We start from the raw sequence: 27,419 nt of genomic DNA, 5'->3' as shown, positions 1-27,419 counted from the left end.
TTCTTATGACATGTTTAACAAACGTTCTCTGTGCAATGATGCAAAACTAACTTAAACCACGCACATTTCTGACGGATGAAGAGATGTTCAACAACAGAAAAACGTGCGCTTTTTCCAGCGTTCAAGAGTCCTCAGGGACGTTGGGAATACATAGTAAACGAGTTCAACAAGCAGTTCGGAAATCTCTTGGCGAATAAAGTGTGCTACTTGGGACGTACCTGAACCCTTTCAGTTCTGATGGGTCATATATGACCAAAAAGTGAAAATTTTCAAAACTAGCCTATAATTTTCGTCAGGTCGTAAGAATCATTTTCCCATCAATAACTGAAAAAAATATTTTTTGGAAAATTCAGGCTTGAAAGGGTTAAGTAATATTTTAGTAATTTTGAAGGCCGGATGTCAGAAATATCGATGAAAATGATGTCCAGATCCATCATGCAACCCGCCTTAAGTTGGATAATTGAAATACTTTTCAAATGAGCCTAAAGCATCGAAGATCTGGTACCTTATCAATAGTAATGTTGAATGTTTAACCCTTTTGAAATGTTAGTATTGATTTAAAATATTGTTTTTCGAAAAAATCGGAAAATTTCACGAATGTTTCATATTTGAAAATTTTAAGTTGGACCTTTAGTTGCTGATATATCGACGTTAGAAAATGTTGAGTTTTTTTGGGTGAGACTTGAGAAACATCAATTTTCCTGTTTTTAAAACTTTGCATGGCAATATCTCGATCGTATCAACAAAGTTTAAAAAAGCAAACTATAGAGAATTTTCTCAGCTTTTAATTTTTTTTTCAAAAGTGAGAAAAATGAGCACTTATTTTAAAAATGAATAACTGCGATTATTTTCAAAAATTATCCTAAAAATGGATATAACTTGAAAACGGTGCACTTTATCAAAAATTCACTAATATACTTTTTGATTGCAAATTCAATTTAACATAGAAAAATGAAGTTGAAAATATTTTGCAACCAATATTTCGATCTTTTTTAAATCTGTATTGTTTCAAAATTTTTTAACTCGGTCAAATATTTTTTGCCCATTCTGGAATTTTCTGAAAAGTTGGCATTTTATGTACTCTAACACATATCAGAAAATAAAAAAATAAAAAATGTTTATTGCAAATCAAGTTTTAATGACAAAAAGTGAAATTAAAAATCACCAAAAAATGTTTTACCGTGTATCATTTTTTTCAGTGTAGTCCTTATTCATACCTATAACTTTGCCGAAGACACCAAATCGATCAAAAAATTCCTTTCAAAGATAAAGATTTTTGAATTTTCACAAATCATTTTTGTATGGACAGCTGTCAAATTTGTATGGAATATTATATGAACGAACTAATGATGCAAAATGGCTTCTCTGGGCATACCAAAGGTACCAAAAAAGTTTTAGCCGGATTAAAAAATAATCCTGCAAAGTAAGAAAAACACGAAATTTTAAAATGATTTTTTTTTTCTAAATGAAAAAATGACCATTCTGGGTCGATGTAGGTTCGAAAAGTACATTTAATTACCTTTATAATGGTAAATAGCAGAGTTTTTAAAACTTTTTTAAGTTTTTTATTTTTTTTGATGAAAAAAACGTTTCTTCGGAATTCTGAGAACGCAATTAAATCGGCAGTCCAATTTTACATAAATGTCGTTTTGACACCAAAACTCTATCTCATCCGTAATTTCAATTTTTTCAACGCTTATAAATTGTGTCAAATTTGTCAGAACTTTTACATGTTCTTAAATCAATTAAAAAGTGAATGAATTTCTAATCAAAATAAAAAACTTTTCATTGCACAAGTGATCGGAAGACGCATTATAGAATAACCGGAGTACAATTTTGAGTATTTCAAAATGCTTCACCTGGAATTTTTTTTCCGAAAAAGAGGAGTATGCTTACTCCTGTTGCTCGATTTAAATTTGCCTTTTATAGAATTTTTGATTTAATAAGAATGTAGAAAAGAGTTCACAGTACATTTTCTCATCATATAATTTGATTAGTTTTAGCAGAAATAAACGCAATTTTGTAAAATTCATGGGTAATTCTCCGCCAACTCACACAGCAGTTGCCCCGCAGGGCTGAGCTGTACGATTTTGAACTAGTTAGTCGCTGTTGGCGGGTTCAGGGCGCCAATGTTCCTGGCGAGGGCGCCTATATTTGTACAAGGGGTGCCAAGTGATGAGCGATGGGGGTGGAATATGTTATTCGTTTTTGGATTACACAAAAAATACTTCTACCGCCTAAAAACTATTTAAATGAAAAAAAAACTTTTAACGAAGAATTTCAGATAGCTTACCAACATTTTCCAAAAATATGTTTAAATTTGATGAATCGTTTTAAAATTGAAACTGAAATAATGCTCAAATACTAAGAAGTGACCAAAACAAGTCACTCAGCAGTGTTACTCTTTCACAGGAATCGACCCTTTTCAAAGAGTATACTAAAGGTTAAATTTTTGAAAAATCTTTGCTGGTGAAAAACGTACCCCAAACATATATAGCTGCTACAAACACAGGTTTTGTTCTTGGAATGTGAGATTTTCAGCAAACGTATTCAAGAAGTCACCTACTCAAACCTTTAACAGAATTAAGTTTCACTGAAAAGACTGAGGAATTGCAAATTCTATTAAAAAAAATAACATTTCGACCCGATTTCACCCCTACTAAAGGTAAGTTTTTAATTGATTTGACAAAAATAGCCACTCCAGCCGCAATAAATTTAATCATCGCAACGAACAAAAAAGTATATTTCAAACACAGGCCAGACCCAGATATACCATAACACCGGTCATTGTATGCTAGCGATGCATAAAACGAACAGCGACCCAAGCAACGTAGCAGCATCTAGAAAAAGGAAAGAATCATCATAACGGAACAAGTTGAAGAGCACTGCTAGTTGATTCCAAACAAACGCGGCAGCGTTTCGCGGCGCAACTTGGCAACTTAGCAAATTGGCAAAATGCAAAGTTTCTCTTGGGCCCTGCTAAGGGCACAAAATGGTTTAAGAAGGGCGACATTTTTGTTAAAGAACTTGTTAGTCGACGACTAACCTCGACTAACCTACAGCTCAGCCCTGTTGCCCCGACCCATCTTCGATTTGCGTGAAACTTTGTCCTAAGAGGTAACTTTTGTACCTGATCACGAATACGAGGTCAATTTTTTGATATCTCGTGACGGAGGGGCGGTACGACCCCTTCAATTTTTGAACATGCGAAAAAAGAGGTGTTTTTCAATAATTTGCAGCCTGAAACGATGATGAGATAGAAATTTGGTGTCAAAGGGACTTTTATGTAAAATTAGACGCCCGAAATGAAAAAATGACCTTTCTGGGTCAATGTAGTTTCGAAAAGTACATTAAATTACCCATAAAATGACATGTTCCAAACATTTTCGCAGTCGAGAAACGGAAAATGGGAGAATTTTTAAAACATTTTTAGAGTTTTTTCGATGAAAGATACGTTCTTTTGGAATTCTGAGTACAGTTAAACCTCGCATATGCACCTCATATGGGGGTTTCTTATGCGAAGCACGCATATGCGAGGTACAGGGCTTATGGGATTTTGGCTATATGGGAGACATGGGCTATATTTTTATAAAAAATCAACTAAACTATACAAATTTATAGTGTTTTGGAATCGTTATGAAGTCAGCTTTACAGCTACACCAAATTTACATGGTTTACGATGTTCTAGGCCATCCGAAACTTCGTCAAGTTAAGGCCTATGTGTTCAACGCCGTACAAGTACGAGGTAGGCGATTTGACTGTGGTTTTTGACCACAGGTCATATCCGGATAACCTCAGGGAGGTTCAGGGACTAGTCTACCGATATGTGGTGAAGGTACGTCCGATGGGTCTACCGCCGTAACACGGCAGAGGTCGGTGGTTTTTGACCTCAGATCATATCCAGATAGCCTCAGGGAGGTTCAGGGACTAGTCTACCGATATTTGGAAATGTTCTGGGTCTTCTGTGGAGTCCCGGGAGCTACGCCTGAAGGGTCTACCGCCGTAACAAAGCAGAGGTCGATGGTTTTGACCTTAGATAATATCCAGATAGCCTCAGGGAGGTTCAGGGACTAGTCTACCGATATGTGGTGATGTTCTGGGTCTTCTGTAGAGTCCCGGGAGCTACGTCCGATGGGTCTACCACCGTAACACGGCAGAGGTCGGTGGTTTTTGACCTCAGATCATATCCGGATAGCCTCAGGGAGGTTCAGGGACTAGTCTACCGATGTGTGGTCATTTTTTGGGTCTTCTGTAGAGTCCCAGGAGTAACGGCTGATGGCTCTACCACCGCAACAAGATAGAGGTCGGAGGTTTTCGACCTCAGATCATATCCGGATAGCCTCAGGGAGGTTAAGGGACTAGTCTACCGATTTCTGGTAATGTGCTGGGTCTTCTGTAAAGTCCTCTCTACAGAAGACCCAAAAAATGACCACACATCGGTAGACTAGTCCCTGAACCACCCTGAGGCTATCCGAATATGATCTGAGGTCAAAAACTTCTGACCTGTATCTTGTTACGGTGGTAGACCCATCGGCCGTAACTCCCGGGACTCTACAGGAGACCCAGAACATCACCACATATCAGTAGACTAGTCCCTGAACCTCCCTGAGGCTATCTGAATATGATCTGAGGTCGAAAACCTCCGACCTCTATCTTGTTACGGTGATAGACCCATGGGCCATAACTCCCGGGACTCTACAGGAGACCCAGAACATCACCACATATCGGTAGACTAGTCCCTGAACCTCCCTGAGGCTATCCGAATATGATCTGAGGTCAAAAACCACAGACCTCTGCCGTGTTACGTCGGTAGACCCATCGGACGTAGCTCCCGGGGCTCTACAGAAGACCCAGAACATCACCACATATCGGTAGACTAGTCCCTGAACCTCCCTGAGGTTATCTGGATATTATCTAAGGTCAAAAACCATCGACCTCTGCTTTGTTACGGCGGTAGACCCGTCGGTCGTAACTCCCGGGACTCTATAGAAGACCCAGAACATCTCCACATATCGGTAGACTAGTCCCTGAACATCCCTGAGTCTCTCTGGATATAATCTAACGCCAAAAACCATCGACCTCTGCCTTGTTACGGCGGTAGACCCTTCAGGCGTAGCTCTCGGGACTCCACAGAAGACCCAGAACATTTCCAAATATCAGTAGACTAGTCCCTGAACTTCCCTGAGGCTATCTGGATATGATCTGAGATCAAAAACCACCGACCTCTGCCGTGTTACGGCGGTAGACCCATCGGACGTACCTTCAGGGACTCCACAGAAGACCCAGAACATCACCACATATCGGTAGACTAGTCCCTAAACCTCCCTGAGGTTATCCGGATATGATCTGTGGTCAAAAACCACAGTCAAATAGCCTAACTCACACTTGTACGGCGTTGAACACATAGACCTTAACTTGACGAAGTTTCGGATGATCTAGAACATCGTAAACCATGTAAATTTGGTGTAGCTGTATAGCTGACTTCATAACGATTCCAAAACACTATAAATTTGTATAGTTTAGTTGATTTTTTATAAAAATATAGCCCATGTCTCCCATATAGCCAAAATCCCATAAGCCCTGTACCTCGCATATGCAACTCTTGCGACAAAACCGAATCAGGTGGAATGACTCGTATATGCAAAGTTGCATATGCGAGGCGCTCTTATACGAGGTTTAACTGTACGCCATATAATCGGGCGTCTAATTTTACATAAAAGTCCCTTTGACACCAAATTTCTATCTCATCACCGTTTCAGGCTGCAAATTATTGAAAAACACCTCTTTTTTCGCATGTTCAAAAATGGAAGGGGTCGTACCGCCCCTCCGTCACGAGATATCAAAAAACGGACCTTGGATTCGTGATCAGGGACAAAAGTTACCCCTTAGGACAAAGTTTCACGCAAATCGAATAGGGGTCGGGGCAACTTTTCCCGATTTCGTGTGAGTTGGTAGAGAATTGCCCATCTCAGGATTGAAATCGAATTTTGGGGATCTGTGAAGGTCAAAAGGTGAGGCATTGTGAGCTGCACAAAATGGCGTTCTTAATTCAATTTGGCTCAAAATGCACGTGTTAGCACACCGGCGACGACTTGTTGCAATTTCTTTTTGTAATAAATCTGTTATCAGCCAGTAAAATAAACCCCTTTTGCCTCATGCCCAAGCAAATGTCGTGAATTCAATTTCCTGGTTTTCGGATTTTAACATGGACTCCTTGATTTTTCTTTTGGCAGGACATTCGTAACGCAACCGGTGAGTTTCCTCCCCATAAAAGTATCCTCTCAAGAAGAGATCATTTCTACGTCCCGTTTCCGGCCCGGAATACATTTACACCGAAGGCGATTTATCAAATTGATGGCCAGCGGCCCAAGTACGTATACGGTCCAAGGCATCCTTTTCCATTAAACACCGGAGGTTTTGGGCCTGGCCGGGGAAAGCGCGCGCCATCTATGATTAATTGCAACCAAAGTAGTGACCCACGGGGAAAACGGCGAGGGTTGACTGGACACGTGTGTGTTGGTGGCCACTCTTCAGGTCGGGAAGGATAGATTACGGGAGACCACGGTGATGGATGACGGGTAACGGGACCGCTCCTTTGGGGGAAGGAGAATTGGAAGAAGAATTTGAAGATGAAGAAAAACGGGGGTGCCAATAATGTTTAGACGTAAATTGCCGGTGACCAAGAAAATCGGGGAAAATACCTGCTGGTCGTGTGGGTTCACATTTTCAAAAAAAAAAATTGCGATACAATTTTTCAGACATTGGTAACATCATAACTTATTCCGAGCACCTGAGCATTCCCTGCCAACAACGCTAAAAGAACGCATTTTTCACACTTGGCGCACATTGCATTGGCCGAAAAGATCGCGTGTCCGCGCACTCTTCCAGACCAGGCCAGGTTCCCCGCACCGTCGATTGTTGTCTTGGAAGTCCACGATTTCCCTCATTATCCGCGTCGCTTAAGCCCGCAGCATAGTTAGTTCCTCCAAGCCACGTTGAATGTGTGCACTTATGTTGCGAAATTAAAATTCTCTTCCCTGCTCAACATATTTTAGTACTCCCCCCCCTCTTCCCCCGCCCTCCCCCTCCCACTCTACACATAGAATAATTTCAAGCACTCGACCGGTCAAACGACGAATCTTCAGCGATGCATGCGACGAACGAACGCGCGATGATGATAAACCCCAAAACGGACCTGGGTTCGAGCCCCGCAGCGAACAGGAGGGAGGGGAGCATTTTTTTTCCACCGGCTAATAATAATGACGTGACCATCAGCGGTTTTTTTTTACTCTCCCATTTCGCGAATCTTCCCCCCTCTTAAAACCGAAAAATGGCTCGACGCATCAAAGGAAGGCCAGCAACACCACTGAATGTCGTCATTAGTATGGATTATTATTATTGCAGCGGGAGAGGCCAGGTTGCAACCTGCCCGCTGATGTCCACGGTTGGCGCGCGCGATGCACTCCGATGCACCTTCTGTGGCGTTTTTTTTTTTAGTTTTGGGTCGGTGCAGTAGGGGGATTACAAGCCGCCATCGGACGGTGCTCTAGTTTTGAAACGGGACACTGTGGAAAATTATGAAACTTTTTGAAGCCTCTAGAACATTACAAAAGTGGTCGAAAGAGTCCATTGTGATGCAAAAACGTGCATTTTGGGCCAAAGAACGCCGTTTTGTGACTTTTCTGTGTGACCTTGACAGATCCACAAAATTCGATTTCAATCCTGAGATATTCAACGAAATCCGAGAAAAACTCTGTGCATTCTTGTCACTCTCCATATGAAAGTAGTTTCAATGCTATCTTGTCACTCCCTGAAAATTGATGTAAATGCGACAACTGGCCAAAGGGATTTCAGGTCAGAACGCGTTTGACGCACGTACAAGTTAGACTACCGTAAACGATTGTAATTATAACTCGGGACTCCTGCAACCAACTTCAACCAAACTTCGGGGCAATGTCCAGAATGGTCAGCTAAACAAAATGTGTTTGTTATTGTTTACATTGCGTGTTTTCGTTTTAGTTTATTCAAGGTCAAACATTAAAACGCGTTTTTCTCGGAACGTTGAAATGGCGGGTGTGACAAGATAGTACGACGACGTCGACATGGTATTTATTTATTTATTTATTTAATTCAAATAATGTAACTTAAGGCTTAGCCTTTTAATTTGTTACAAAGTGTGCAGATGCAGGATTTAATTCAATATCGATAAATCGATTCCGATTGAAGAGTCAATAATTCAAATCATTTTTTTTCTGGAAGAGAGGAAAGCTCCAACGATAAAAGTGGATTAGGTGTATGTTTTTGCCTTTCTTACAAAAGAAAGGTTTAAGGTTTGCTTTTGTAAAAACGCCATATTAGTGTTTTACGTCTTATTTTTACCTTTTTGCCTTCCTCACCTCAGGCAAGGCTATAAAATCACTCGAAAAATGAACTTCTTAAATACGACTCCTAGATATAACTTCACGTATACCTATCGACTCAGAATCAAATTCTGAACAAATGTCTGTGGGGATGTGTAGACATGATTTTTTTTCCACACGATTATCTCAGAACTGACTGTACCGATTTTGGCCGGATCCGCCTTATTTTGTTCGTTTTGGGGTCCCCTAAGACCCTATTAAATTTTATTCTGTTTAGTGAAGTACTTTTAAAGTTATGCCAAGAAAAAGTTTTTTTGTAGCTACAGTGAGTCAAATATTTGTCCGTACCCCCCCGTACGGGAAATGTTTGTGATATAAAAGTACATAAAATTCGACTAAAGTGCCATGTTTTATACATCAATCGACGCGGCAGAATGTCCTCTTTAAGACACTGTCATTGGATTTACAAAAAACTTTTTCTTAAAAAATACAAAAATTGTTTACTGAAAAAAGTCAAAAAAAGAGGTCAAATAATTGTCCGTACCTAGTAAAAGTACAAAATCTCATCGATTTAAGTGAATTCATTTATGAAATGTTGTTTCAGTGTCAAATACTAGTACCTTTAGCCAGTTTGTGACAACTTTGAACTTCTGATAACTTTGTTTAGTTAATTTATATTAAAATTGTATTAAATTTAGTTTTTTAAAGTAAAACTTATCAAAACATTAGTTTATAAACAACTATTTTTTATAAAATTGCTATTTTGTGTTGTAAGAGTCTCTATTGAACAAGTTTCAACAATATTTGTTCAAAATATACATTGTTTTCATCTTTTTTATTGACATTTTTCGACCAAAAAAACTGTTTCGGAACAATACCGTTAAACAATCCGGATTGTCCCGGAACCGGTTCAACCCCTAGGAGGGAAATTTTGTGGTGATCAGATAGAGGACAAAAAAACCCACCTCTTGCAATTTGAAGCATCCAATTTCGTCCACTACAGCCCGATTACTAGTCCCTAGTCTGAAATTTGAAATTTTCACTTTCCGTGCTGAGAATTTCTGTACCGTTCTGGGTCAGAATGTTTTGCTTGGGGAATTCGAAAATTTCAAATTTCAGACTAGGGACTCGTAATCGGGCTGTAGTGGACGAAATTGGATGCTTCAAATTGCAAGAGGTGGGTTTTTTTGTCCTCTATCTGATCACCACAAAATTTCCCTCCGAGGGGTTGAACCGGTTCCGGGACAATCCGGATTGTTTAACGGTATTGTTCCGAAACAGTTTTTTTGGTCGAAAAATGTCAATAAAAAAGATGAAAACAATGTATATTTTGAACAAATATTGTTGAAACTTGTTCAATAGAGACTCTTACAACACAAAATAGCAATTTTATAAAAAATAGTTGTTTATAAACTAATGTTTTGATAAGTTTTACTTTAAAAAACTAAATTTAATACAATTTTAATATAAATTAACTAAACAAAGTTATCAGAAGTTCAAAGTTGTCACAAACTGGCTAAAGGTACTAGTATTTGACACTGAAACAACATTTCATAAATGAATTCACTTAAATCGATCAGATTTTGTACTTTTACTAGGGGTACGGACAATTATTTGACCTCTTTTTTTGACTTTTTTCAGTAAACAATTTTTGTATTTTTTAAGAAAAAGTTTTTTGCAAATCCAATGCACAGTGGTCCAGATCGCAAAATTAAGTGGAAAATGGATTTTTCGAAAAATGGTTAAGTTTTGGAGCTTTGGTGTCTTCAGAAGAGTTGTTGCATATGGAAAGGGGCAACTTTTGGTTTGGTTGAAAATTAGGGTGGTTCACGATTAGGGTGATTTTGGAAATCTAACTTTACAGGAATATTTTGGGATTTTTTTTGTCTTCTAGAAAGTTGTTGAGCTTGCCATTTCAAGCAACTTTGTCGAAGACACCAAAATTTTATCTCGTAATCTACGCCTTCTATGACCAAATTTATAGAAAGCATCTGAGCAAACCTTCAAAAATCAGTTTTTTTAACGTGGCAATTCAGGGTTAAGTTTTAGAGAAAAGTGATGTTCTGAGCACTTTTAGAGCTCTAAAAAACGAACATTTTTATTTGTTGACATGCCAATTTGGACTTAAGGGTCAGTTACAGCCATTTTAAGGTAAAGATGCAAATTTAAAACTTAAATATCTCAAAATGGCGCAAGCCAAATTTTAAGCACTAGGTTGCATTTGAAAGAGGAGATCTAGCACTACAAACGCTGAAAAATCTCAGAGGTGTTTTTCTTTAAACTCGAGATATCTTCATTTGAAAAGTCTAATTTTCAAGGGAAAATCATATGGGACCACCCTAACGAAATTCGAAAAATGTCCAAATATATGTTTTTCCATGTAATTTTGCCCGCTGAATCCGAATCTGCCCTCAGAATTGAGCCAAAGTATCGAAAAACCGAGTTTTGGTCATAATTTGGTCATAAATGATAATTTTACATGGAAACCCAAAAAATGACCAAAACTCGGTTTTTCGATACTTTGGCTCAATTCTGAGGGCAGATTTGGATTCAGCGGGCAAAATTACATGGAAAAACATATATTTGGACATTTTTCGAATTTCGTTAGGGTGGTCCCATATGATTTTCCCTTGAAAATTAGACTTTTTCAAATGAAGATATCTCGAGTTTAAAGAAAAACACCTCTGAGATTTTTTCAGCGTTTGTAGTGCTAGATCTTCTCTTTCAAATGCAACCTAGTGCTTAAAATTTGGCTTGCGCCATTTTGAGATATTTAAGTTTTAAATTTGCATCTTTTTTACCTTAAAATGGCTGTAACTTTTGACCCTTAAGTCCAAATTGGCATGTCAACAAATAAAAATGTTCGTTTTTTAGAGCTCTAAAAGTGCTCAGAACATCACTTTTCTCTAAAACTTAACCCTGAATTGCCACGTTCAAAAAACTGATTTTTGAAGGTTTGCTCAGATGCTTTCTATAAATTTGGTCATAGAAGGCGTAGATTACGAGATAAAATTTTGGTGTCTTCGACAAAGTTGCTTGAAATGGCAAGCCCAACAACTTTCTAGAAGACAAAAAAAATCCCAAAAATATTCCTGTAAAGTTAGATTTCCAAAATCACCCTAATCGTGAACCACCCTAATTTTGAACCAAACCAAAAGTTGCCCCTTTCCATATGCAACAACTCTTCTGAAGACACCAAAGCTCCAAAACTTAACCATTTTTCGAAAAATCCATTTTCCACTTAATTTTGCGATCTGGACCACTGTGCAATGACAGTGTCTTAAAGAGGACATTTTGCCGCGTCGATTGATGTATAAAACATGGCACTTTAGTCGAATTTTATGTACTTTTATATCACAAACATTTCCCGTACGGAGGGGTACGGACAAATATTTGACTCACTGTACAAAAAAAGGGTGATTTTTGCATAACCTCAAAGGCCGGGTCTTTTTGCTTTTATTGACTTTTTGACCACGCGGGGGATTGGCAGCCACACCCACTTGCATGCGTATCGCCCGGTTGCCACATCGCTAAAGCAGTGTCTGCGTCTCTTCTGGAAAAATCTGTATTAATGATGTTGCTGCATCATTTTGTCTCGACAAAGATTTACACGAACTTTTTACTGAAAAATATAACTCATGAGACTTTTCACCTTTATTTTGAAGAGTTGGTAAAAAAAAGAATTGAAAATTGCTGTTCAAGTAAAATCAATAATTAAAAAAAAACCAAATGATAAAAAAAATATAAAAAACTCTTAAATTAATTTGTAAATACCACCTAAAATACAACATAAATGCGAGGAAGGCACCAACCACCTAAAGGTGGATTAAGTAACGTTTTTTCCTATTAAATTGTTGGTTTCATATACTGAACATCAAATTCGAAGTCCCGGCTCGTTCTCGCTCGAAAGATCGACAAGTCGTCGCCAGCACATTTACGCTTGCGCGTTTTACGCTGCGCGTGAAAGTTTTCTTTCTGGCTTCTCATAATAGATCGACAAAGTGCAATATCGAAACATATTTTTTAAGTTAATCATAGACTAACATTAAATACTGAGAACCCTTTATTTTCTTCTAATAATGTCAAACCAATATGTTTTTTTTTAAATTAAATATGATTATCTTGTGACCCATAATGTACCTCTGAAATTTGAAAAAAAAATTGCATTCGAGTCTTAGCCTTAAAAGATTCGAAGCTGTAGGTCAAATTCTCACTGGGTGGTATCATTATGTTTCTGAAAAATTAATTGCAACAATATATTTGTCGAAGTTTCATCATTTTGTAAGAAAGGCTCTATTTCACCTCTAATGATATTAAATCGGGTTTTTTTTTTAATATTGAATATTAAACTACTCTTAAATGAGTTCGAATTTTTAAATCCAAGATAGCAGCCAAAATGGCGGTAATAGAATTTTGAAAAAAAATGCATTTTATTTTGTAATAGGCAATCAACTACTCAAATTTGACTTAAATGGGGTCGTAAAACTCAAATTTAATGTTAATAACAAGGAAATGAAAAATACGAAAAAAATTTTTGGTCGTGATTCGATAATCCAAAATGGCAGATATGGAATATTGAAAAAAAAAGTTATTTGATAGGCAATCAACAATTTAATCATGACTTAAACTGGATCGCAGAACGGTTCGAAAAATCAGGGGACAACATTTTTTTTCAAAAAACTTAAAAATCGTAATGAAAATAGAAGTCTATAAGACTGAAAACAATTTTAAATGCATTTTCCTGCTTTAAAATTATTTTTAGCATGTTGATTTGTTACCAAAAATCGTCGATGCTTAGATATTTTGAAAACTAATGATTGCAAAACAACTGGGCAGTTGTAAAATGCATTTCAAAACATTTATTCGTTCAAATGCTAATACCATGGCTTGCAACTTCCAGTTTTACAGTCATGCCCCGGTTTTGCACGCCTCGGTTTTGCACTGCCCCGGTTTTGATTCGTTCAGCTGCCTCGGTTAACCACGGTCCAGTGCTTAACTAAAGCACACAGCTTATGGGAGTTTAGCTATATGGCAGACATTGGCTTTAATCGTATGAAAAATCATGCAAACATCAAAAAATTATAGTGTTCTGGATTCGGGATGATGTCAGCTACCCATTAAAATTATAATTTCATGAAAATGTTCACAAAAATATGTATTTTTCCTGCTAGGATTGGAATTTTTTCATACATTTCGAATGTTAAATCATTTTTTTTTTTGTAAACACTCAAAAATTTCACAAAACCAGTATTTTCAAAAAAATACTCCAAATTTCTGTTTTTTACAATAAGGGTATCAAACGATCGAGATTTTTCATACATTTGGAATAAAATAACATTTTTTGAAAAAACTCAAATAAATTTAGGTATTTTTTCAAGAATACGTAGTTTGGTGGAAATTTGGTGTATTTTCACAAATTTGCATTATAACTTTTGAAATGTGTGAAAAATTCCCGATCATTTGAATCCTATATTGTAAAAACTGTAATTTTGAGTATTTTGACTTCCTCACCTTATTGAGGAAAGGCTATAAAATCACTCGAAAAATTAACTTTTTAATTTGACCTCGTAGACCTACCTGCACGTATACCTATCGAATCAAATTCTGGGCAAATGTCTGTGCGTGTGTATGTCTGTAAGTCCGTGCACCGAAAAATATGCACTCGATTATCTCCGGACTGGCTGAACCGATTTGGACCGTTCTGGTCTCATTCGATCCGTCTTGAGGTCCCACAAGACCCTAGTTAATATTATGAAGTTTTGATAAGTACTTCAAAAGTTATGCTTAAAAAACGATTCTGGCTAAAGTTTGAAAGATTGTAAAGAGGGTGGTTTTTGTAAGCAAACCCGTCTGATCATACATTTTTAGAAAAGGTATTTGAAAGACCTTTCTAATGAGCCCAAAACATTGAAGATCTGATAGCCTTATCAAAAGTTATGAGCACTTTAGTGTCATTTGTACACATTTTAGAGGCCGGATCTCAAATATGTTGATGAAAAAGTTGTCCGGATCTATCAGGAGGAAATCCAGTTTTTTCGTGAAAACTTAACACGTTGCCTTATGTGTGGGACAAACTTGAAAAACTGTTTTTGCATATGGGACATTTATGCGAACATGGGCAGTAAACTAGTGTAAAATGCATTTAAAACACTTTTTCCATTGGCCTAATAAGAAAAAAAAAATGTTCGTTATTCGATTACATGATGCATCGGATTATACAGTCGGACTGTAACCAATAACTTTTATCGATTTTTTGAAATTACTGTCATCAGAGGTGACATTTGATCTGAGAGCTGAAATTGGGCTTAGAAATTTCTGCACCCAATCTTTTGCAAAACTTAAAGTTTTCTGATAGAATAATAAAAAAAAGGAAAATTTTACATCAAAATGCTGTTGAATTAAAAAAAAAACTTTCGTATATTTTAACGCATTAAATTTTCGTACCCCAGATCGATGAACGGTGAAAAAGTCGTGGTTTGTTTCGAAATTTTGAACCAGGCTTGAAATTTAGTTTAGTATAAAGTGGACTTGTAACAAATGAGCAACTCTCTACGAAATCGGCCGATTTCGACCATTTTTATTTTTTGTATTTTTTTATTTGACTCAAACTTTGTGGGGGCCTTCCCTATGACCAAATAAGCTTTTTTGCGTCATTGGTTCACCCATACAAGTCTCCATACAATTTTTTCTGCTGTCCATACAAAAATGGTATGTAAATATTCAAACAGCCTGAACTTTTGAGTGAATTTTCTGATCAATTTGGTGTCTTCGGCAAAGTTGTAGGTATTGTTGAGGACTTTTGAGAAAAAAATAGGTACACGGAAAAAAAATTGCAGATTTTTTTATCAACTTTTTTTACACTAAAACTCAATTTCCCAAAATACGTATTTTTTGATTTTCGAGATTTTTGATATGTTTTAAATCCGCAACTTTTGAGCCATAGAGAAACATGGTCAAAAAATCTGCCGCCGAGTTATGAATTTTTGAAAAAATAGTGATTTTTGGAAAAAATTGAAGTTTCATGCAAAAAAAAGTTTGACATTACTTTTTAATGCAAAATTGAATTTGCAATCGAAAAATACTTTACAGATTTGTTGATAAAGGGCTCCGTTTTCTAGATATAGCCACCAAAAGTTTGATTTTAGCAAAATATTTGCCGTTTTTCAATTTTTAAAAATAGTGACCATGAGTGACCATTTCTAATTTTTTTTTTTGAAAGTTCAGAAAATTTGCTATGAAATTGTCTAAGAGAAATTGAAGATTGGACCTCGGGTTGCTGAGATAGAGCCGCTTCAAGAAAAAGAAACACGAAAATTGAAGTTTTCTAAGTCGCACCAAAACAACCCACCTTTTTCTAATGACGATATCTCAGCAATTAATGGTCCGATTTTCAATGTTAAACAGTCGTGAAATTTTCCGATCTTTTCGAAAAAAATATTTTGAAATTTTTTAAATCAAGACTAACATTTTGAAAGGGCCACATATTGAATATTACGCCCATTTAAAATGCTAGTCTTGATTTAAAAAATTTCAAAATATTTTTTTTCGAAAAGACCGGAAAAATTTACGAATGTTTCATGTATTAACATTGAAAATCGGACCATTAATTGGTGAGATATCGTCATTAGAAAATGGTGGGCTGATTGGGTGAGACTTAGAAAACTTCAATTTTCGTGTTTCTTTTTTTAAGCCGCTGTATTTCAGCAACCAGAGGTCCAATCTTCAATGTCTCTTAGACAAATTTATAGCAAATTTTCTGAACTTTTAAAAAAAATATTTTCAGAAATGGTCACTTATGGTCTCTATTTTTAAAAATTGAAACACTGCAAATATTTCGCTAAAATCAAACTTTCGGTGGCTATATCTTGAAAACGGAGCCCTTTATCAAACAATCTGTAAAGTACTTTTCGATTGCAATTTCAATTTTGCATTAAAAAGTAATGTCAAACTTGTTTTTGCATGAAACTTAATTTTTTTCCAAAAATCACTATTTTTCCAAAAATTCATAACTTGGCGGCAGATTTTTTGACCATGTTTCTCTATGGCTCAAAAGTTGCGGATTTTTGTCCCCTAAAACATATCAAAAAATCTCTAAAATCAAAAAATATGTTTTTTGGGAAATTGAGTTTCAGTGAAAAAAAAGTTGAAAAAAATCTGCAATTTTTTTTCCGTGTACCTATTTTTTTCTCAAAAGTCCTCAACAATACCTACAACTTTGCCGAAGACACCAAATTGATCAGAAAATTCACTCAAAAGTTACAACTGTTTGAATATTTACACACCATTTTTGTATGGACAGCAGCCAAAATTGTATGGAGACTTGTATGGGTGAACCAATGACACAAAATAGCATATTTGGTCATAGGGAAGGCCCCCACAAAGTTTGAGCCAAATAAAAAAATACAAATAAAATCTATTTCCGGTTTTGGTAGAGAATTTCTCAAATGAAAAGACGTTTTTATGAAGCGTTTTTGATACGATTCAAGCATAAAAACGATCCAAACTATAAAAAGCCAATTTTACCATTCTTATTCTTAATTTTCACGGTGTCCTCTCTACTGATGACTTTGATTCTACCAGCGACCTAAAGTTGAAGCATAAATGCACATCATAATCAACACGGGATGGATAACAACGTCCTTTTGATGTTGTTCCCTTCGCAGACCGGTTTGCAAAAATATTAACAGAAAAAAACTGATGAAAGAAACTACTCACTGTTGTCTGTCTAGTCCGCGTCTCAACGTGTCCACGGGGAAACCCCACTCTCATTACCCACTCCACTTTAGGATAATGAAAACAATGTTAACAATGCGATTAATGGAAAACGCGTGTTTCCCGAACTATTTCGCGGCCAATTAGCCTGCTTCGTCACACTGCGGACCGCCCCAACAGGCAGCAACAACTTGTTGAACAAGATGTTCTACAACACTCCGGAAGGCTTTTCAGGAATTCAGCTCGCGAAGATGTTAAACAGAACCGCGAGAAGCATAATTGAGGTGGTTTGCCTTTCACTGCTAAGTGGTACAGCACATTAACATATTAGCATATATCTAGAACGTGAGAGGGAGGTGGTTGTTGGGAGCAATAATACCCGCGAAGGATGTTGTAATTTGTTAAACATTACTGTTGGGTGGTAATTTTGACGTGTTAACAGGTTCTTGAATTGGTATGAATAAATGGATGAGGCAAGTTTACGAAACAGACAAGTAATCTTTGAATTTAATTTCGTTGAATGGATCAAAATTTGAAAATATTCCACGTTCCTAAAACGTAAATTTATGAAAATTTTGCAAAGCTAAACGTGCGATCTCTGTAAGAAAGTCTAAACATTCCATCAAATATTCAGTTCTCCAAAAAGAAGCGGTAATTTTTTGCCGAAGTGCCGACTGTCATGCAACTTAAAAGGAAAAATACCACATACCTTCGCCGATTTAATTACTCTGTTCTCTCAATTACGAAACACCAAGAAAAGGCCGGCATAACAGCGAGCCGGAAGTATGCTATACTAATTAACATGATAATTACTCTCAGCCAAAAATAATAAAAAAGCACTGTAGAACGAGTGGGTGTTCAGAAAAAGCAATAAAAAATTGTTTCAATTTACTCAATTTTATTTAAACCAACAAATTTATCCAAAACTAGGTTTCTCAAACCTTCTAAAAATGTCAGTCCATCCGGCGTGGAAATGCCCTCGATTTCGTGTCTTTTCCACCAAAAACCAACGAAGGTCCAACGCTGAAGAAGACGGAAGGAAGAGGCGAAGTTCACTTTCGCCACCATTATAATAACCACGAAAATAAAAATTTCGCAACCAGAAGGCCTTATCCCTTACCGCAGCAGCAGACCTGATGGCAAGTGACTTGTGGGACCCCCAGAAGGCCCTTGCATCGCGAACGAGGGGTCCCACAATGTTGGTGGTGAGGGGAGGTCGCTTGGAAAAAGAAAGAAGCGAGGGAAAAAAACGAAACGCGCCGCGCTCGATGGTCATCATGACATGGAATCTTCGATGGAAGAATCGAAGCTCTATAGATGAGTTCTATGGAAAGTCGAATATTAATTTCTATGCTTAATTGTAAAACATTTTTAAGAAACCATTATTAATTTTTTTATTACTGTTCTTGTCCTTATTTGCTTGAACTCCTATCCAGTTAGCATATGAGAGCACGGAGACATCAATATATCAACTTATTAAGTTAAATTATTGAAATTTTAGTTGACAGATCCGCGATTTGCCTAGCTCGTCAAATGTTGTCTACGTTATTGCTTAGTGCGAGATAAAATCATGTTTCTCCTTCGCTGTAAAGGTAAGAACAAGATTGTCCGTCAGGCCTGAACGCAAACGCAAAATTTTGAGCCTGTCATCATAGACTGCCAATCATCGACCATTGAACAAAGCAACCCCTGCAGATTGTTCGACTGACAGTTGTTGGAAAAATCGAACTGGCACAGCGTTCTGCGTTCACCACTGCGTCGAACGGACAATCTTGTTTTTAGCTTAAAGCTAAAAACTATCCATTAAAATTATTATTTTATCCATTAAAATTATTATTTTATGAAAATTTTCACAAAAATACGTATTTTTCCTGTATTTTGAAAATGCATTTTTTTCTCTAAAGAAACCAAAAATATATTGTTACTGCAATATGGGTATCATATGATCAGGTTTTTTTTCATACATTTTAGATGCAATAACAACATTTTTAGAAAATACTCCAAATTTTCACAAAACTACGTCTTCTTGTAAAAAACTCTAAATTTCAATTTTTACAATATGGGTATCAAACGATTGGGATTTTTTCATACATTTCGAATATAATAACAACATTTTTAGAAAGTACTCAAATTTTTCACAAAACTATGTATTTTCGAATAAAATACTCAAAATTTCCGTTTTTACAATGTGGGTATCGAACAATCGGGATTTTTTCATACATTTCGAATGTAATAACAATATTTTTTGAAAATACTCCAAATTTTCACAAAACTACGTATTTCCGAAAAAAATACTCAAAATTTGCGTTTTAATAATGTTGGTATCAAACGATCGGGATTCATACATTTCGAATGCTATAACAATTTTTTTTTTTGAAAATGCTCCAAATTTTGAGAATAACTACGGTTTTTCTAAAAACAATTTTCAAAATTTCCGTTTTTACGATGTGGGTGTCGAACGATCGGGATTTTTTCATACATTTCGAAAGTTATTAAAAAAATGAAAATACTCAACATTTTCACAAAACTACGTATTTTTGAAAAAAGTTGATTTGATTATTTGATACTCATATTGTAAAAACTGAAATTTTGAAAAGTTTTACAAAAATACGTAGTTTTGTGAAAATTTTGAGTATTTTCAAAAAAATATTGTTATTACATTCGAAATGTATGAAAAAATCTCGATCGTTTGATACCCACATTGTAAAAACGGAAATTTTTAGTATTTTATTCGAAAATACGTAGTTTTGTGAAAAATTTGAGTATTTTCTAAAAATGTTGTTATTATATTCGAAATGTATGAAAAAATCCCGATCGTTTAATACCCATATTGTAAAAATTAAAATTTTGAGTATTTTATTCGAAAATACGCAGCTTTGTGAAAATTTTGAGTATTTTCTAAAAATGTTGTTATTACATACGTAAAATATGAAAAATTCCGATCGTTTGATACCCATATTGTTAAAATTGAAATTTTGAGTATTTTTTTTCGAAAATACGTAGTTTTTTGAAAATTTGGAGTATTTTCTAAAAATGTTGTTATTATATCCGAATGGTATGAAAAAACCTGATCATTTGTACCCATATTCCAATAACAATATATTTTTGGATTTTTTAGAGAAAAAAAAATGTATTTTCAAAATACAGGAAAAATACGTATTTTTGTGAAAATTTTCATGAAATAATAATTTCAATGGATAAGTGACATTATCCCGATTCCAAAACACTATAATTTTTTTATGTTTGCATGATTTTTCATACGATTAAAGCCAATGTCTCCCATATAGCCAAAAACCCATAAGCTCTGTGCTTCAGTTAAGCACTGGGCCGTGCTTAACCGAGGCAGCTGAACGGTGCAAAACCGGGGCAGTGCAAAACCGAGGCGTGCAAAACCAAGGCATGACTGTATGTGCATGCGCTACGGTCGTGTTTTTTTTTTATTATTACCGCATTAAAGCTTACTGCAGTCTATATGTCTATAATCTTGAACAAGAGCTTCTCAAGAAACATAGCTCTAATGACTACTTTGAGTAAGAGAGAATAGATTTGATGAGATCAGCCATATTAACATGAAAAAATAACGCCCAAAAACGGAAGCCATGTTGATTTTTCTGCTGATGATCAGTGAAATTTTTATGGCAAGAATTTTACGATTAAAAATGGCTGCGTAAACTCACAGTTATATTTATTTGGTTATTATAATATAAATCAACGTCAAAGTTGCTTAGATTCAAATTACTCCGCATAAACGCTCTTGATAACCTCCTAAAATGGTCCATTTTGCTCATAACTCAGGTTTAACGCTGATTTATTGTTGTTCTGGAGATAGTTTGGCTTTATGATAATTTTTGGCTAAGATAACTTGAATCTATCTTTAAGAAAGTAAAAAAACTTAAATTGTCACTTGGGATGTTGATTCTTGAAGAAAAAAAATCCCAAAAATATTCCTGAAAAGTTAGATTTTCTAAATCACCCTAATAGTGAACCACCCTAATTTTCAACCAAACCAAAAGTTGCCCCTTTCTATATGAAACAACTCTTCTGAAGACTTCAAAGCTCCATTTTACGGAAAATCAATTTTCCACTTAATTTGGCTATCTGGACCACTGTGCATTGTTGGCAATTTAAAATGCAGTTTATTTTCAATTCGGAAAACAGCTATCCGATCAGACCTGAAATTGTTGTGGGAGTTCTTTTGGTTGGCTATTAGGGTGGCCAACACCGTGTTAGGGTGGTCCGCAAATTGGGAATTTTTGTCCATTGTCGCAAAAATCTTTTTTTTCGAAAAACGTTACTACATCAACATTGATGTGGTTGGAGCCTTCCTCACATTCATATAGTACAGTGTCGTTTGTGTACTATCTTGTTACACGTTCTATCTATTTGTTTTCAACGGACTTGTCACAAAATCGCACAAAAACGACAACATTTAGTCAAAACCGTAGCTTAGGCAAACGACCTTAAAATAACATAAGCTTCATCACTCATTCCTTTTGATACGCTTGTCAAAACCAGGGCTGCGGAGTCAGGTCATATTTCGAACGACTCCGACTCCGGCTCCGGCTTTCAGCTCTAACCGACTCCGGCTCCGACTCCGGCCTACAAACTCTAGCTGACTCCGACTTCAGCTTTCAACAAATTGTTGGCTCCGACTCCAAAACCTTCTCATGATATAATAATAATATATAATAATTTAATAATATAATAATATAATAATAATATAATAATCGTGTTATAGAATCGCCGCTTGTGTGTTATCTTGCGACACGTCTTATCTTTTTACAGCAGACGGTGTCACAAGATCGCACACAGGCGACGGTATGTCTACTCAAATTTAAATGTTCATATAACAAACTGGTAAAATCGATAGTAAGATATTCAGAATAAATTGCACAAAAGATGCAAAAAATACTTTTTTAATATTTTAAAAGTAATTTTCTATTTCTTAAACCCGTTTTCATGAAAACAAAAATTGAACCTAAACCATACCTTCTCAGAGAATCTGCCCTTTTGTGTGTTGGCACGAAAGAAGCCTCTTAAAATTATATTATTATTATAAGAGTGAAAAAAAAGTACAAGAATGCACGGCAGCAGCATAACCTAAATAGAAACCTTAAGAGGGAAGTAGAGTTGGTGGAGGGGGGACAGCATAATTTTATGCACAGCAACTGACGCATTTCGCGATAATATTTTTTTTCGCTCGCTCGCTGGTTCCTTCAACCCTTTTTTGTTATGCTACTTGCATGACATCGCGGTTAGTGGCAGGAAGATTTGACGGGGGCGGGGTAGGAAGGTGGTGGCATAAGCCAAAATATGCTGCTGCCTCGCGAGGAAGTTGAGTTGAGTGAAGAAGAGGGGGCCCCTTGAGAGATAACCGACATATGCAGATTGTGTTACGTTCGGTTCGGCGATATTCGATATTATTATGAAGTTTTTTTTTTTTATTTTTTCTCTGCGTTCTTTGATAGAATATGCTCCTGCTGCTGCTGGCTGTCGTTCATTCATTCATCCGCAGTGTTTTTTTGCGATTTTTTTTCCTTTGGACGAGATGATGACACCTGCGCGTTCGAAAATAAAAATGATGGAAGAAAAAAGTGGATATCTGGCGGAAGGGGACAGGAAGATTGTTCGCGATTTTTTTTATAAACTTATTTTGGAGGGGGCATCCTTTGTGGTGGGCAATTTACTGCACAACTTGGAAATGGAACCACGTACAATGTTGGTGGCACAGCCCGCGTGATCCGACGTGACAGCCTATGGAAGAACTGCACAGAACACATTGTTGATAAGAAAAAAAATGTCTGTAACACGAATTTATGAAACAAAATATCAAAAATAATTGCAATGTATAAATTTTAAGCATTGAACAATTTCCACATTTTAACATATTGAAAGAGTTAAAATATTCGATCAAATTAATAGCTCAGTAATAAAAACCGCTTCCCGCGAATCCACGCACCAATCCCCGGTGGGACCCTCTTTCGCGGTCCCATCCCACCGTTGCTGCAATGCTTCACGCGGTGCACATTGCCGGCTCTACAGCAGAGTAAAAGCGGAGGAGGGTTCAAGTTTCCACGGACCGTCAAAGTGTGGTGTAGGGCTTCTTCCCCCCCACCGTTGTGCCGAACGCGACCGGCGGTGGCCGACCGCTAGGTTTCGCTATGGCCAGCTCGATGCGGTCTCATCTTTCACATCGCGTCCGACGACGATCCGACCGACCGACGAAACTTCATCCATCACTTCGTCATCCTCGTGTCGCAGCAACAACATCGGGGCTCGCGAATCTCTCACGAAATTATGCTGGGGCCACAGCATAATTTAAGGGAGAGAGGGGGGTGGAGAAGGGTCCCACCACATCCGCTCTTTTTTTTATTTTGGGGAGTTCGCGAGTCCCCAAAGGATTTGGCGCCTGCTGGAGACGGGGAAGACCTCCAACAGAAGGTGCTTTTGCATAACAACTCTGCGCTGGTCGTCACGAGGTACTATATTAACGGTGTTTTGGCATGGGGTAAAATTTAAATAAAATTTGTATCAAGAAATCAAAACAAACAAAGGGTTCAGCATTTCGTTTCCAAAACTAAACATTAAGAGCGAGTTTTTCACCGATGTGAAACAGGTCGTATCGAGGTGCTCCGATTTGGATGAAACTTTCAGCGTTTGTTTGTCTATGCATGAGATGAACTCATGCCAAATATGAGCCCTCTACGACAAAGGGAAGTGGGGTAAAACGGGCATTGAATTTTGAGGTCCAAAACACATGAAAAATCTTAAAATTGCTCGCATTTCCGTAAAACTTCATCAATTCCAACTCTCTTAGATGCATTCGAAAGATCTTTTGAAGCCCTTCAAAGTGTGCTATAGACATCCAGGATTGGTTTGACTTTTTCTCATAGCTTTTGCAAATTACTGTTGAAAATTGATTTTTTTAAAACCTTAATAACTTTTGGCAACAGCCTCCAACACCCATACTCCCATAGGTCAAAAGTTAGGGAATTTCATGGACTATAAGCCTACGGTATTAACTTTTTGGCCAATCGCAGTTTTTCTCATAGTTTTTCGATTTTTCTAGAACAAACATTTTACAACGTTAGTTTTTGCCCTGTAGGCCGCCATAGGGGCACTTTTTGGTCTCAATTTTGTCATATTCGGAATCCTCGGTCAATTTCACGTAAGTTAGAAGTATTGGAGTTGTAATTTTGATTTAAAAAATAATTAAATAAAACATTTTTGAAAAAAAAATAGATCTTATTTACCCTATGATCAATACGTCAAATGCTGTATCAAGTAGGCGAAAACTTGTTTACCCCTAATCCGACAAAATTCTAAATAATATTTTAATTAATTCTGAATGGCATTTTTTCCAATCAAATTCAAAATTCCAACACCTCAATCTACTGTAAAATTTTCTGAGGATTCCGAATATGTCAAAATTGAGACCAAAAAGTGCCGCTATGGAGGCCTACAGAGCAAAAACTAACGTTGTAAAATGTTTGTTCTAGAAAAATCGAAAAACTATGAGAAAAACTGCGATTGGCCAAAAAGTTAATTCTGCAGGCTTATTAAATTTCCTATCTTTTGACCTACTGGAGTATGGGTGTTGAAGGCTGCTGCAAAAAGATATTGCGAAAGCTATGAGAAAAAGTCAAACCAATCTTAGATGCATTGTATACAGCACATTTTGAAGTGCTTTAAAAGACGTTTCGAATGCATCTAAGAGAGTTGGAATTGATGAAGTTTTACGGAAATGCGAGCAATTTTAAGAATTTTCATGTGTTTTGGACCTCAAACTTCAATGCCCGTTTTACCCCACTTCCCTTTGTCGTAGAGGGCTCATATTTGGCATGAGTTCATCTCATGCATAGACAAACAAACGCTGAAAGTTTCATCCAAATCGGAGCAACTCGATACGACCTCTAGAACAAACCGAGCAGAATCTACAAATACTGCCTCTTAAAAACATGCTCATAACTTCCACATAAATCAATCATATTCAATTTTCAATTTCAATTTCTACCATGAATTCGTCAATTTTTCAAAATATGATTTTTTATCTCTCATGATTTTTTCAGTGAAAACGTCTTCAAATTGAAACACGGACTACATTTTCAAATCCTTTGGAAAGAGTTTTTCATTGATTGTGCCACGTTTCCCAGAAAAGTTACTTGGGCGATTTTTTTTTTTAAGAATTCATAAGCTGAGTAAATTCTAATATAAGATTTGTTAAAGTTAAAGCTTATTTTATTTACGTGACTTTAACCTTGAAAAGCCACTCGTCGTTTGATTTTTTAAATCTTAAAAAAACACAAAATTGGACAAAGTAATTTTATCTAACCTTTTTTTGACAACAATCCTTCAAAAAACAATAAAAAATGTTAAATGAATAGCCAATATTATTCCGAGAAATTTTCCCTTCTTTTCGGTCATGTTAAATTTGTTTTACAATAGCGAATAAATTGCAATTTCTTTTTATATATATGGGTCATTCCAGGTCAACTGAGTACACTTTTGGACTCGACCTTCACCGATTTGGACCAAACTTGGAGGGAACGTTCATCTATCGATAGTTAACAGAAATCCCAAGTTTGGTGCTGATTAGAGCATCCCTTTATTTTTGGCGCTGCCCTCTTTTTTGACGATTTTCTGAGAAACTTTTTTTTTCTCTTAATCATAACTATGCAACTATTTGAGCAAAAGACTTTTTACAGGTTGCATTTTATAGAAAATTGTCTGAGGAATTCGATAAAATTTATATTTTAACTTATTTTCTATTTTAACGTTTTAAATATAACACGGTGTATTTTTTCGAGACCTCAAAGATAAAAAAATCGGTATGTCTGATATTTGGAACCGTGAAAGAAGGGCTCTTTCCCGACATTTTGCGGGGTATACCGAAATAATTCGTCGGGGGGTCTAGAGCAACTATTTTTTTTTTTTTTTTTTGAAGATTATTTTTCGATTTTATGGGATATTTGTTCAAACATGCATTCATGTTGATATCACTCAAATTTCTTATTAATATGCCTTGGGGACTCTAACCAACTACATTTGATCAATATTTGACCTCCAATAAACAAAAATTCGAACCAAATTTACCAGATTTCTAGCTTTCTTAGAAATCACCCCAAAATCCAAGCTGGAAACCCCGATTCGACCGAAAGTAAATCTTTTCTTTGTACAATTTGTCATGAAATTACAGCAACACATTGCCTGGATACAAATTTGAGCATTTAACAATGCAAAACATAGATTATTTATTTAATAAGTTGTTTATTACCCAATAGGTTCTGAAAATTATTTTTTCAATCCTCTGCCACATTACACCATTTTAAAACATTTTAGAATCAATCACATTGTAGAAAACAGTTTTCTGAACAAGTTCCATAAAAAAGATTCAGTTTTGGTTTGATATAAGCAGAGATATGCCCAATTTCCTGAAATAAATAGTGCCTTTCTCCAAAATATCTTAATTTAATTACCTTTCACATGATGGGCACTGCCTACTAAGTTTTGTAATGAATGCTATAGAATGATTTTCATGAACTTCGTCAAAACTTGTTATAATTTCTATGTTTTAATAAAATATTATCATCATAAAAAATATCTCAGTAGGCAGTGACCATCATGTGAAAGGTAATTAAATTAAGATATTTTGGAGAAAGGCACTATTTATTTCAGGAAATTGGGCATATCTCTGCTTATATTGAAACAACACTGAAACTTTTTTATGGAACTTGTTCAGAAAACTGTTTTCTACAATGTGATTGATTTAAAAATGTTTTAAAATGTAATAGTGTGATGTGGCAGAGGATAGAAAAAACATTTTTTTGAACCAATTGGGTAAAATCGCGATAACTCGTGATGTTTATAAGGAAACCCATTATGTCTATATATCAAAATTTTTGTAATTATCTGCTCTACAACTTTGTAGGACATTGTTACACTCTAAAAAATAACCCTGCAAAGTTAGAAAATACACGAAATTTTAAAATGAAAAAAATTGTTCTAAATGAAAAAAATTACCCTTCTGGGTCAATTTAGATTCGAAAAGTACATTAAATTTCCCATAAAATGACATGTTCCAAAATTTGTTACAGTCAAGTAACGGAAAATGAGAGAATTTTTAAAACTTTTTTAGTGTTTTTTTCGATGAAAAATACGTTTTTTCGGAATTCTGAGTACGCCATCAAATCGGGCGTCTAATTTTACATAAAAGTCCCTTTGACACCAAATTTCTATCTCATCACCGTTTCAGGCTGCAAATTATTGAAAAAAACCTCTTTTTTCGCATGTTCAAAAATGGAAGGGGTCGTACCGCCCCTCCGTCACGAGATATCAAAAAACGGAACT

The sequence above is a fragment of the Culex quinquefasciatus genome, chromosome 1, assembly GCF_015732765.1.
Source record: "Culex quinquefasciatus strain JHB chromosome 1, VPISU_Cqui_1.0_pri_paternal, whole genome shotgun sequence".
Lineage (NCBI taxonomy): Eukaryota > Metazoa > Arthropoda > Insecta > Diptera > Culicidae > Culex > Culex quinquefasciatus.
This window is presented reverse-complemented; position numbering follows the sequence as displayed.